We start from the raw sequence: 14,181 nt of genomic DNA, 5'->3' as shown, positions 1-14,181 counted from the left end.
CTTTTCTCCCATACCTGTGCTACTGATGGCTGTAGACTGGGCAGGGAGTGTGAGGATGACTGGGAACGTGGTGCTGTGGGTGGAATTACACTGGGTCTCTGGCCAACAGTGCCAGAGGTTCTTCCATGGCGATCCTGTGAGGATGCCGAACCAGCAGTTTGTGAGCTGGAGGAAGAGGCAACAACACGAGCTGAAGAGGTGGTAGGTGCCGCTGGACGTTGGCCTAGGTCTTCAGTGTGTTTTTGTAACTCCACCGTGTGCTTGTTCCGCACATGTTTCCACACGTTTGAGGTATTGAGGTTGCTGACATTTTTACCTCGTTTGATTTTCTGACTACACAGCTTGTATTTGACAAAGCAAATGTCATCTGCAACTGTGTCAAAAAAGGACCAGGCAGTGCAAGTCTTGGGAGCGCCCGCTTTGGATTTTGGAAGAGGCATGCTCCTAATGGGTGCCGAAGTGGAGGCTCCAGGCGCCGCAGTCTTCCCCCTCCCTCTCCCAGCCGTTCGGGGAATCTCTTCCTCAGAGCTGCTCCCACCACCTTCCTGGCCCTCACGCCATGATGGGTCGAGGACCTCATCATCTACGCTACCCTCTGCCACCAACTGCTTCTCCTGGGTAGTCTCAGCAGCACAGTACGCACCAGAAACTGGCACCTGGGTCTCCTCATCTGATGCGTACTGAGAAGTGGTAACCGGAGGCACTGTCCCACCCGCCTCTTCTGATTCAGAGAGACAAAGCTGTTGCGCATCACTGCATTCAGCCTCTTCTGATTCTCGAATGCTGCTTGGCTGGCCCCCTGTTTCCAAGCCAAGAGATTCAGAGAACAGAAGTAGAGATGGCTCCTGTCCTGGGCTCTCTAACTGCCTGGGCAATTTTGCAGGTGGTGAAGAGACAGATGGTTGCTCTTCAGTGCTCTGTGCCTGAGAGGATGTTACACTAATTGAAGTCGATGCATTAGCTGCTATCCATCCGACAACGGCTTCAATTTGTTCGTCCCGCAGCAGCGGGGTACGGCGAGCTCCGACAAAACTGCGCATGAAGGTCTGCTCCCTGCTGAAACTGGGGGATGGTGAGTCACCGGTGCCCGCAGCTGGCGCAGAATCCCCACGTCCTCTCCCTGCTCCATGCCCACGTGCCTTACTCCCTGCTTTCTTCATCATGATAGACTGAGTGATAAAGATAGGCAGAAAAGTACTAACGGCTTAGTGTGCTTATTCCTGAACAGCTGCTAACAGGTATTTTAGGGAGTGTGGACTAGACTTTATTATGCGCTTATGTGGCCTACACAACAGTAAAGTGGAGTGTTTGGTGAACTTTGGGTTGGTTTTGTAGAACAGACACTACAGAGTGAGTGCAGTACTCGCACACAGACCGCGCAGACAGCCGCGAACGGCGCTGCAAGGCCAAACAAAGCTCCTCTATCTAATCCTATATAGTTATTTTCCACAATCTAGCAGGATACAGATGGAAAGCCACTAATATAGGATATATGTGAAATAATGTGCAGCAGGCTGCACTAATTGCCAAAAAAAAAAGGATTAAGCAGTATGAGGCAGTGAAGCACCCTGAGCTGACCACAACCGGCTATGGCTATGGACAGACAGCAGAGTGAGCTGCACTCACACACACAGACCTTGCAGACAGCTGTGAACAGCGCTGCAAGGCAAAAGCAAGGTGAACACACAGCGATTGCTAAGGGTATGTGTCCACGTTCAGGATTGCATCAGGATTTGGTCAGGATTTTTCATCAGTATTTGTAAGCCAAAACCAGGAGTGGAACAATTAGAGGAAAAGTATAATATAAACATATGCTCCACTTTTGCATTTATCACCCACTCCTGGTTTTGGCTTACAAATACTGATGAAAAATCCTGACCAAATCCTGATGCAATCCTGAACGTGGACACATACCCTAATTTAGCCTGGATTAAGCACAATTTAGCAAATTGCAATCTCTAAACTGGCCCTCAGTCAGAACACAGCGTCCTGTCCCTAACTGAATTCACAGCAGAGTGAGCGCAAAATGGCGGCGGCGACTTTTAAAGGGCGTCGAGACATCATTTCAGCAGCCAATCACAGCTATGCCAGTAGTTACATGCCCACCATGCAGAACAGGATGTGCCCACACTTCAAATCATTCCTAATTGGCTGATTCATAAAAACCCAGGAGTTTGCATGATGGGAATTTCCAATTCCGGTTTCCGATACACTGAAAGTATCGGAGCCTGGTATCGGAATTCCGATACCGTGAATATCGGCCGATACCCGATACTTGCGGTATCTGAATGCTCAACACTAGTTATAACTGATTGTAGATTCTTTTTTTGTTTTGTTTAATTATATGTATCCTAGTCTGAAGAAGGTCCAATTTTGGACAGAAACGTTACATAATTACAGATTACACAGTTACAGATTTTTCTCCTGATTTAGAGTAACATTCATTGTAGCTGTATAAATAGGTATAAAGTGAATCCGGCATTGTCAGGGTGACGCTTGTTGTGAGTTCTGTTTTTGGGCTCCCTCTGGTGGTTACTGATGGTACTGGGTGACTTGTCTTTCCTGGGTCTCTGGGTTCCACCTGTTCCATCAGGATATGGGAGTTTCCTATTTAACCTGGCTTTGCTGGCATTTCCTCGCCGGTTATCAATGTATCCAGTGTGTCTTGTTACCTCTGCTCCCTGCTCCTAGAACCTTCTGGTCAAGCTAAGTTTGGATTTTCCTGTTTTGGTGTTTTGCTTTATTTGGTTTTTAGTCCAGCCTGCAGATATGTGATTCTTGCTGCTGGTTGCTCTAGTGGGCTGAAATTGCTCCTCATGTACCATGAGTTGGTACATGAGTTCAAGTAATTTCAGGATGGTTTTTTGAAGGGTTTTTCGCTGACCGCGCAGTTCACTTTTGTATCCTCTGCTATCTAGCTTTAGCGGGCCTCATTTTGCTGAAACTGTTTTCATACTGCGTATGTGCTTTCCTCTCATTTCACCGTCATTATATGTGGGGGGCTGCTATTTCTGTGGGGGGTTTCTCTGGAGGCAAGAGAGGTCTGTGTTTCTTCTAATAGGGGAAGTTAGATCTTCGGCTGGAGCGAGACGTCTAGGATCATCGTAGGCACGTTCCCCGGCTACTTTTATTTGTGTGTTAGGTTCAGGGTCGCGGTCAGCTCAGGTTCCATCGCCCTAGAGCTTGTTTGTATCTTTGCTTGTCCTTTAGTGATCCCCTGCCATTGGGATCATGACAGTATAACCGGCCCACAAAGTGTTAATTGTATTGGCTGAAGTAGGAGGATAAGTAGTCTGAGGAAGTTTTTTTTTTTTTTTTTCTTTCTCTTTCCCTCAGTGTTTGCTGCCTAGCCTTATTGCAGCGTGGCTACTTCCTCCTCCTCTTAATCTTTGTATGGCTCTGATCCCAGCTGTTTATCATGGACGTCCAGAGTTTGGCTTCCAGCCTGAATAATCTTGCCACTAAGGTTCAAAATATACAGGATTTTGTTGTACATGCTCCTATGTCTGAACCTAGAATTCCTGTCCCAGAGTTTTTTTCTGGAGATAGATCTCGTTTTCTGAATTTTAGGAACAATTGCAAGTTGTTTCTTTCTTTGAAATCTCGCTCCTCTGGAGACCCTGCTCAGCAAGTCAAGATAATTATATCTGTCCTGCGGGGTGACCCTCAGGATTGGGCATTTGCATTGGCACCAGGGGACCCTGCGTTGCTTAATGCGGATGCGTTTTTTCTGGCATTGGGTTTGCTCTATGAGGAACCTAACCAAGAGATTCAGGCTGAAAAAGCTTTGTTGGCCCTCTCTCAGGGGCAAGATGAAGCAGAAATTTATTGTCAAAAATTTCGGAAGTGGTCGGTGCTTACTCAGTGGAATGAGTGCGCTCTGGCTGCAAAGTTCAGAGATGGCCTTTCTGAGGCCATTAAAGATGTTATGGTGGGGTTCCCTGCGCCTGCTGGTCTGAATGAGTCTATGACTATGGCTGTTCAGATTGATCGGCGTTTACGGGAGCGCAAACCTGTGCATCATTTGGCGGTGTCGTCTGAACCGTCACCTGAGATAATGCAATGTGATAGAATTCAGTCCAGAAGTGAACGGCAAAAGTATAGGCGGAAAAAAGGGTTGTGCTTTTATTGTGGTGATTCAGCTCATGTTATATCAGCATGCTCTAAACGCACAAAAAATGTTGATAAGTCTGTTGCCATTAGTACTTTACAGTCTAAGTTCATTCTGTCTGTGACTCTGATTTGTTCATTATCATCCATTTCCGTCGATGCCTATGTGGATTCAGGCGCTGCCCTGAGTCTTATGGATTGGTCATTTGCCAATCGCTGTGGGTTTAGTCTGGAGCCTCTGGAAGTCCCTATTCCTTTGAAGGGAATTGACTCTACACCTTTGGCTATGAATAAACCTCAGTACTGGACACAAGTGACCATGCGTATGACTCCCGTTCATCAGGAGGTGATTCGCTTCCTGGTACTGTATAATTTGCATGATGTTCTAGTACTTGGTCTGCCATGGTTACAAACTCATAATCCAGTCCTTGACTGGAAATCAATGTCTGTGTTAAGCTGGGGTTGTCAGGGGGTTCATGATGATGCACCTCCGATTTCTATCGCTTCATCTACTCCTTCTGAGATTCCTGTGTTTTTGTCTGACTATCGGGATGTTTTTGAGGAGCCTAAGCTCAGTTCGCTTCCTCCTCACAGGGATTGCGATTGTGCTATAAATTTAATTCCAGGCAGTAAATTTCCTAAAGGTCGTTTGTTCAATCTGTCAGTGCCAGAGCATACTGCTATGCGGGATTATGTTAAGGAGTCCTTGGAAAAGGGACATATCCGTCCATCTTTGTCCCTTTGGGAGCAGGTTTTTTTTTCGTGGCCAAAAAAGATGGTTCCTTGAGGCCTTGTATAGATTATCGTCTTTTGAATAAGATTACCGTAAAATATCAGTATCCTTTGCCATTGTTGACTGATTTGTTTGCTCGCATTAAGGGGGCTAAATGGTTCACTAAGATTGATCTTCGGGGTGCGTATAATCTTATACGAATAAAGCAAGGTGATGAGTGGAAAACCGCATTTAATACGCCTGAGGGCCATTTTGAGTATTTGGTAATGCCTTTTGGACTTTCTAATGCTCCTTCAGTCTTCCAGTCCTTTATGCACGATATTTTCCGTGAATATCTGGATAAATTTATGATTGTGTGTTTGGATGATATTTTGTTTTTTTCTGATGACTGGGAGTCTCATGTTCAGCAGGTCAGGAAGGTGTTTCAGGTCCTGCGGGCCAATTCCTTGTTTGTAAAAGGCTCAAAGTGTCTCTTTGGAGTCCAGAAGATTTCTTTCTTGGGGTATATTTTTTCCCCTTCTACTATTGAGATGGATCCCGTCAAGGTTCAGGCTATTTGTGACTGGACGCAGCCTACATCTCTTAAGAGTCTACAGAAGTTCTTGGGCTTTGCTAATTTCTATCGTCGTTTTATAACTAATTTTTCTAGTGTTGTTAAGCCTTTGACGGATTTGACTAAGAAGGGTGCTGATGTTGCTAATTGGTCTCCTGCGGCTGTGGAGGCCTTTCAGGAACTTAAGCGCCGGTTTTCTTCTGCTCCTGTGTTGCGTCAGCCAGATGTTTCGCTCCCTTTTCAGGTTGAGGTTGATGCTTCCGAGATTGGAGTGGGGGCGGTTTTGTCACAGAGAAGCTCCGATGGCTCAGTGATGAAGCCATGCGCGTTTTTTTCTAGAAAGTTTTCGCCGGCTGAGCGGAATTATGATGTTGGTAATCGGGAACTTCTGGCCATGAAGTGGGCATTTGAGGAGTGGCGTCATTGGCTAGAGGGTGCTAGACATCGTGTGGTGATCTTGACTGATCACAAAAATTTGATTTACCTTGAGTCTGCCAGGCGTCTGAATCCTAGACAGGCTCGTTGGTCACTGTTTTTCTCTCGTTTCAATTTTGTGGTTTCATACCTGCCAGGTTCAAAGAATGTGAAGGCGGATGCTCTTTCTAGGAGTTTTGTGCCTGACTCCCTTGGAAATTCTGAGCCCTCTGGTATCCTTAGGGATGGGGTGATTTTGTCTGCTGTCTCCCCAGACTTGCGACGTGCTTTGCAGGAGTTTCAGGCGGGTAAACCTGATCGTTGTCCGCCTGAGAGACTGTTTGTTCCGGATAATTGGACCAGTAGAGTCATCTCCGAGGTCCATTCTTCTGCGTTGGCAGGACATCCTGGAATATTTGGTACTAGAGACTTGGTGGCCAGGTCTTTTTGGTGGCCTTCCTTGTCGAGGGATGTGCGTTCTTTTGTGCAGTCTTGTGAGATTTGTGCTCGGGCTAAGCCTTGCTGTTCTCGGGCCAGTGGATTGTTGTCACCTTTGCCTATCCCGAAGAGGCCTTGGACGCACATTTCCATGGACTTTATTTCGGATCTCCCTGTCTCTCAAAAAATGTCCGTCATCTGGGTTGTGTGTGATCGCTTTTCTAAAATGGTTCATCTGGTACCCTTGCCTAAGTTGCCTTCCTCCTCTGAGTTGGTCCCTCTGTTTTTTCAGAATGTGGTTCGTTTGCATGGGATTACTGAGAACATCGTTTCTGACAGGGGATCCCAGTTTGTGTCTAGATTTTGGCGGACGTTCTGTGCTAAGATGGGCATTGATTTGTCCTTTTCGTCTGCATTCCATCCTCAGACGAATGGCCAGACTGAACGAACTAATCAGACCTTGGAAACTTATTTAAGGTGTTTTGTTTCTGCTGATCAGGATGACTGGGTTACCTTTTTGCCGCTGGCCGAGTTTGCCCTTAATAATCGGGCTAGTTCTGCTACCTTGGTTTCTCCTTTCTTTTGCAATTCGGGGTTTCATCCTCGTTTTTCCTCTGGTCAGGTGGAACCTTCTGATTGTCCTGGAGTGGACATGGTGGTGGATAGGTTGCATCGGATTTGGAGTCATGTGGTGGACAATTTGAAGTTGTCCCAGGAGAAGGCTCAGCAGTTTGCTAATCGCCGTCGCCGCGTGGGTCCTCGACTTCTTGTTGGTGACTTGGTGTGGTTGTCTTCTCGTTTTGTTCCTATGAAGGTCTCTTCTCCTAAGTTCAAGCCTCGGTTCATCGGTCCCTATAGGATCTTGGAAATTCTTAACCCTGTGTCGTTTCGTTTGGATCTCCCGGCATCGTTTGCTATTCATAATGTGTTCCATCGGTCGTTGTTGCGGAAGTATGAGGTACCTGTTGTTCCTTCGCTTGAGCCTCCTGCTCCAGTGCTGGTGGAGGGAGAATTGGAGTATGTTGTGGAGAAGATCTTGGATTCTCGTGTTTCCAGACGGAAACTCCAGTATTTGGTCAAGTGGAAGGGTTATGGTCAGGAGGATAATTCTTGGGTGGTTGCCTCGGATGTGCATGCTGATGATTTGGTTCGCGCTTTTCATAGGGCTCATCCTGGTCGCCCTGGTGGTTCTCGTGAGGGTTCGGTGATCCCTCCTCAAGGGGGGGGTACTGTTGTGAGTTCTGTTTTTGGGCTCCCTCTGGTGGTTACTGATGGTACTGGGTGACTTGTCTTTCCTGGGTCTCTGGGTTCCACCTGTTCCATCAGGATATGGGAGTTTCCTATTTAACCTGGCTTTGCTGGCATTTCCTCGCCGGTTATCAATGTATCCAGTGTGTCTTGTTACCTCTGCTCCCTGCTCCTAGAACCTTCTGGTCAAGCTAAGTTTGGATTTTCCTGTTTTGGTGTTTTGCTTTATTTGGTTTTTAGTCCAGCCTGCAGATATGTGATTCTTGCTGCTGGTTGCTCTAGTGGGCTGAAATTGCTCCTCATGTACCATGAGTTGGTACATGAGTTCAAGTAATTTCAGGATGGTTTTTTGAAGGGTTTTTCGCTGACCGCGCAGTTCACTTTTGTATCCTCTGCTATCTAGCTTTAGCGGGCCTCATTTTGCTGAAACTGTTTTCATACTGCGTATGTGCTTTCCTCTCATTTCACCGTCATTATATGTGGGGGGCTGCTATTTCTGTGGGGAATTTCTCTGGAGGCAAGAGAGGTCTGTGTTTCTTCTAATAGGGGAAGTTAGATCTTCGGCTGGAGCGAGACGTCTAGGATCATCGTAGGCACGTTCCCCGGCTACTTTTATTTGTGTGTTAGGTTCAGGGTCGCGGTCAGCTCAGGTTCCATCGCCCTAGAGCTTGTTTGTATCTTTGCTTGTCCTTTAGTGATCCCCTGCCATTGGGATCATGACAGACGCTGTTACACCGACTAAAATGGTTCCTGGGTTGGAGAAATCCGTCTTGTGTTTCTTTCTTTAATCTGTGGTTGAAGTTAATGAGATGCTTCATCCCAGACAAAGATTTTCCTGATTCTGGGCCCCTTGCTGTCTGTGGCAGAGGGTGGTCTGTGTCGGCACGGTAATAAATTGTGTTATTTCCAGCTTTATAGAAGGATAATAACACCATAGAAATGAGAAGAATAATAGGCCTCAGTTACCACAACTGTCTACAAGGAAAACTGTTGCTCACAGCAACCAATCACAGCTCAGCTTTCATCTTCTAAACAGCTCTTGTGAAATGAAATATGCTTAGTGATTGGTTGCTATGGGCAACACAGGCAGTGCAAGCTGTTGTGGTCAAGAAGATGTACCTATGAAATAGATATATTAGATATATTTATTAGATTCGATATTTATTCTATATATGTATATATACACTGCTCAAAAAATAAAGGGAACACTTAAATAATAGAATCTAACTCCAAGTAAATCAAACTTCTGTGAAATCAAACTGTCCACTTTGGAAGCAACACTGATTGACAATCAATTTCACATGCTGCTGTGCAAATGGAATAGACATCAGATGGAAATTATTGCCAACTATCAAGACATCCCCAATAAAGGAGTGGTTCTGCAGGTGGGGACCACAGACCATAGACCACATCTCAGTACCAATGCTTTCTGGCTAATGTTTTGGTCACTTTTGAATGTTGGTTGTGCTTTCACACTCGTAGCATGAGACAGGCCAGTACACCAGGAGACGTGGAGGGGGCCGTAGGAGGGCAACAACCCAGCAGCAGGACCACTATTGAAGCCTTTAAGGAAGGAGGAACAGGAGTAGCACTGCCAGAGCCCTGCAAAATGACCTCCAGCAGGCCACAAATGTGCATGTGTCTGCACAAACGGTTAGAAATAAACTCCATGAGAATGGTCTGAGTGCCCGACGTCCACAGATAGGGGTTGTGCTCATAGCCCAACACCGTGTAGGAAACTTGGCATTTGCCACAGAACACCAGGATTGACAAATTCGCCACTGGCGCTCTGTGCTCTTCACAGATGAAAGCTAGTTCACACTGAGCATGTGACAGATATCAGAGTCTGGAGACGCCATGGAGAGCGATCTGCTGCCTGCAATATCCTTCAGCGTGACCTGTTTGGCAGTGGGTCAGTAATGGTGTGGGGTGGCATTTCTTGGGATGGCCGCACAGCCCTCCATGTTCTCACCAGAGGTAGCCTGACTGGCATTAGGTACCGAGATGAGGTCCTCAGACCCCTTGTGAGACCATATGATGGTGCAGCTGGCGCTTGGTTCCGCCTAATGCACGACAATGCCAGACCTCATGTGGCTGGAGTGTGTCAGCAGTTCCTGCAAGATCAAGGCATTGAAGCTATGGACTGGCCCACCCGTTTCCCAGACCTGAATCCGATTGAACACATATGGGACATCATATCTTGCTCCATCCACCAATGTCACATTGCACCAGACGGTCCAGGAGTTGGCAGATGCTTTAGTCCAGGTCTGGGAGGACATCCCTCAGGAGGCCATCTGCCGCCTCATCAGGAGCATGCCCAGGCATTGTAAGGAGGTCTTACAGGCACATGGAGGCCACACACACTACTGAGCATCATTTCCTTGTCTTGAGGCATTTCCACTGAAGTTGGATCAGCCTGCAATTTGATTTTCCACTTTGATTTTGAGCATCATTCCAACTCCAGAACTCCATGGGATATTAGTTGTGATCTACATCAGGGGTCCCCAACTCCAGTCCTCAAGGCCCACCAACAGGTCATGTTTTCAGGATTTCCTTAGTATTGCCCAGGTGATAATTGCATTACCTGTGCAAAACAAAGGAAAACCTGAAAACATGATCTGTTGGTGGGCCTTGAGGACTGGAGTTGGGGAACACTGATCTACATGATCATTTTTAGGTTTTACTGTTCTCAACGCATTCCACTATATTATGAATAAAGATTTACAACTGGAATATTTCATTCAGTGATATCTAGAAAGTGCGATTTTAGCGTTCCCTTTATTTTTTTGAGCAGTGTATATATTGATTAGATTAGATTTTTATTATATACAGTTGTGGTCAAAAGTATTGACACCCCTGCAATTCTGTCAGATAATACTCAGTTTCTTCCTGAAAATGATTTCAATCACAAATTCTTTGGTATTATTATCTTCATTTAATTTGTCTTAAATCAAAAAAACAAAAGAGAATGAAGCAAAAAGCAAAACATTGATCATTTCACACAAAACTCCACAAATGGGCCAGACAAAAGTATTGGCACACTCAGCCTAATAATTGGTTGCACAACCATTAGCCAAAATAACTGCGACCAACCGCTTACGGTAACCATCAATGAGTTTCTTACAATGCTCTGCTGGAATTTTAGACTGGTCTTCTTTGGCAAACTGCTCCAGGTCCCTGATATTTGAAGGGTGCCTTCTCCAAACTGCCATTTTTAGATCTCTCCACATGTATTCTATGGGATTCAGGTCTGGACTCATTGCTGGCCACCTTAGAAGTCTCCAGTGCTTTCTCTCAAACCATTTTCTAGTGCTTTTTGAAGTGTGTTTTGGATCATTGTCTTGCTGGAAGACCCATGACCTCTGAGGGAGACCCAGCTTTTTTCACACTGGGCCCTACATTATGCTGCAAAATTTGTTGGTAGTCTTCAGACTTCATAATGCCATGCACACGGTCAAGCAGTCCCATGCCAGAGGCAGCAAAGCAACCCCAAAACATCAGGGAACCTCCGCCATGTTTGACTGTAGAGACTGTGTTCTTTTCTTTAAATGCCTCTTTTTTTCTCCTGTAAACTCTATGTTGATGCCTTTGCCCAAAAAGCTCTACTTTTGTCTCATCTGACGAGAGAACATTCTTCCAAAATGTTTTAGGCTTTTTCAGGTAAGTTTTGGCAAACTCCAGCCTGGCTTTTTTATGTCTCGGGGTAAGAAGTGGGGTCTTCCTGTGTCTCCTGCCATACAGTCCCTTTTCATTCAGACTCCGACGGATAGTACGGGTTGACTGTTATGAAAGGTAATTCAGTACCACAATGGACATAGAGGTCAGCGCACATACAGTGACCTGGCAATAACCCAAAAAACAAGAACGAGCTCTGAGACGTGGGAACTCTGTTGACCGCAATCCCTAATCCTCTCCAAATACACTAAAGGCAGCCGTGGATTGCGCCTAACGCTCCCTATGCAACTCGGCACGGCCTGAGAAACTAGCTAGCCTGAAGATAGAAAATAAGCCTACCTTGCCTCAGAGAAATCCCCCAAAGGAAAAGGCAGCCCCCACATATAATGACTGTGAGTTAAGATGAAAAGACAAACGTAGAGATGAAATAGATTTAGCAAAGTGAGGCCCAACTTTCTGAACAGAGCGAGGATAGGAAAGGTAACTTTGCGGTCAACACAAAACCCTACAAAAACCACGCAAAGGGGGCAAAAAGACCATCCGTACAGAACTAACGGCACGGAGGTACACCCTCTGCGTCCCAGAGCTTCCAGCAAGCAGAAAAAAACAAATTGACAAGCTGGACAGAAAAAAACAGCAAACAAATAGCAAAGAGGAACTTAGCTATGAAGAGCAGCAGGCCACAGGAACGATCCAGGAGGAAACAGGTCCAATACTAGAACATTGACTGGAGGCCAGGATAAAAGCACTAGGTGGAGTTAAATAGAGCAGCACCTAACGACTTCACCACATCACCTGAGGAAGGAAACTCAGAAGCCGCAGTACCACTTTCCTCCACCAACGGAAGCTCACAGAGAGAACCAGCCGAAGTACCACTTGTGACCACAGGAGGAAGCTCTGCCACAGAATTCACAACAGTACCCCCCCTTGAGGAGGGGTCACCGAACCCTCACCAGAGCTCCCAGGATGACCAGGATGAGCCATATGAAAGGCACGAACAAGATCGGGAGCATGGACATCAGAGGCAAAGACCCAGGAATTATCTTCCTGAGCATAACCCTTCCACTTAACCAGATACTGGAGTTTCCGCCTTGAAACACGAGAATCCAAAATCTTCTCCACAATATACTCCAACTCCCCCTCCACCAAAACCGGGGCAGGAGGATCAACAGATGGAACTATAGGTGCCACGTATCTCCGCAACAATGACCTATGGAATACGTTATGTATGGAAAAAGAATCTGGAAGGGTCAGACGAAAAGACACAGGATTAAGAACCTCAGAAATCCTATACGGACCAATAAAACGAGGTTTAAACTTAGGAGAGGAAACCTTCATAGGAATATGACGAGAAGATAACCAAACCAAGTCCCCAACCCGAAGTTGGGGACCCACACAGCATCTGTGATTGGCGAAACGTTGAGCCTTCTCCTGGGACAAAGTCAAATTGTCCACTACATGAGTCCAAATCTGCTGCAACCTGTCCACCACAGTATCCACACCAGGACAGTCCGAAGACTCAACCTGCCCTGAAGAGAAACGAGGATGGAACCCAGAGTTGCAGAAAAACGGTGAAACCAAGGTAGCCGAGCTGGCCCGATTATTAAGGGCGAACTCAGCCAAAGGCAAAAAGGACACCCAGTCATCCTGATCAGCAGAAACAAAGCATCTCAGATATGTTTCCAAGGTCTGATTGGTTCGTTCGGTCTGGCCATTAGTCTGAGGATGGAAAGCCGAGGAAAAAGACAAGTCAATGCCCATCCTACCACAAAAGGCTCGCCAAAACCTCGAAACAAACTGGGAACCTCTGTCAGAAACGATATTCTCTGGAATGCCATGTAAACGAACCACATTCTGGAAAAACAATGGCACCAAATCAGAGGAGGAAGGCAATTTAGACAAAGGTACCAAATGGACCATCTTAGAGAAGCGATCACAGACCACCCAAATGACTGACATCTTTTGAGAGACGGGAAGATCTGAAATAAAATCCATAGAGATATGTGTCCAAGGCCTCTTCGGGACCGGCAAGGGCAAAAGCAACCCACTGGCACGAGAACAGCAGGGCTTAGCCCGAGCACAAATCCCACAGGACTGCACAAAAGTACGCACATCCCGCGACAGAGATGGCCACCAAAAGGATCTAGCCACTAACTCTCTGGTACCAAAGATTCCAGGATGACCAGCCAACACCGAACAATGAACCTCAGAGATAACTTTATTCGTCCACCTATCAGGGACAAACCGTTTCTCCGCTGGGCAACGATCAGGTTTATTAGCCTGAAATTTTTGCAGCACCCGCCGCAAATCAGGGGAGATGGCAGACACAATTACTCCCTCTTTGAGGATACCCGCCGGCTGAGATACACCCGGAGAGTCGGGCACAAAACTCCTAGACAGAGCATCCGCCTTCACATTTTTAGAGCCCGGAAGGTATGAAATCACAAAGTCAAAACGGGCAAAAAACAATGACCAACGAGCTTGTCTAGGATTCAACCGCTTGGCGGACTCGAGATAAGTCAAGTTCTTATGATCAGTCAAGACCACCACGCGATGCTTAGCTCCTTCAAGCCAATGACGCCACTCCTCGAATGCCCACTTCATGGCCAGCAACTCTCGATTGCCCACATCATAATTTCGCTCAGCAGGCGAAAACTTCCTGGAAAAGAAGGCGCATGGTTTTATCACCAAGCAATCAGAACTTCTCTGCGACAAAACAGCCCCTGCTCCAATCTCAGAAGCATCAACCTTGACCTGGAACGGAAGCGAAACATCTGGTTGACACAACACAGGGGCAGAAGAAAAACGACGCTTCAACTCTTGAAAAGCTTCCACCGCAGCAGAAGACCAATTGACGAAATCAGCACCTTTCTTGGTCAAATCGGTCAATGGTTTAGCAATACTAGAAAAATTGCAGATGAAACGACGATAAAAATTAGCAAAGCCCAGGAACTTTTGCAGACTTTTCAGAGATGTCGGCTGAGTCCAATTATGGATGGCTTGGACCTTA

This window comes from Ranitomeya imitator, chromosome 2 (genome assembly GCF_032444005.1).
Source record: "Ranitomeya imitator isolate aRanImi1 chromosome 2, aRanImi1.pri, whole genome shotgun sequence".
Classification (NCBI taxonomy): domain Eukaryota; kingdom Metazoa; phylum Chordata; class Amphibia; order Anura; family Dendrobatidae; genus Ranitomeya; species Ranitomeya imitator.
This window is presented reverse-complemented; position numbering follows the sequence as displayed.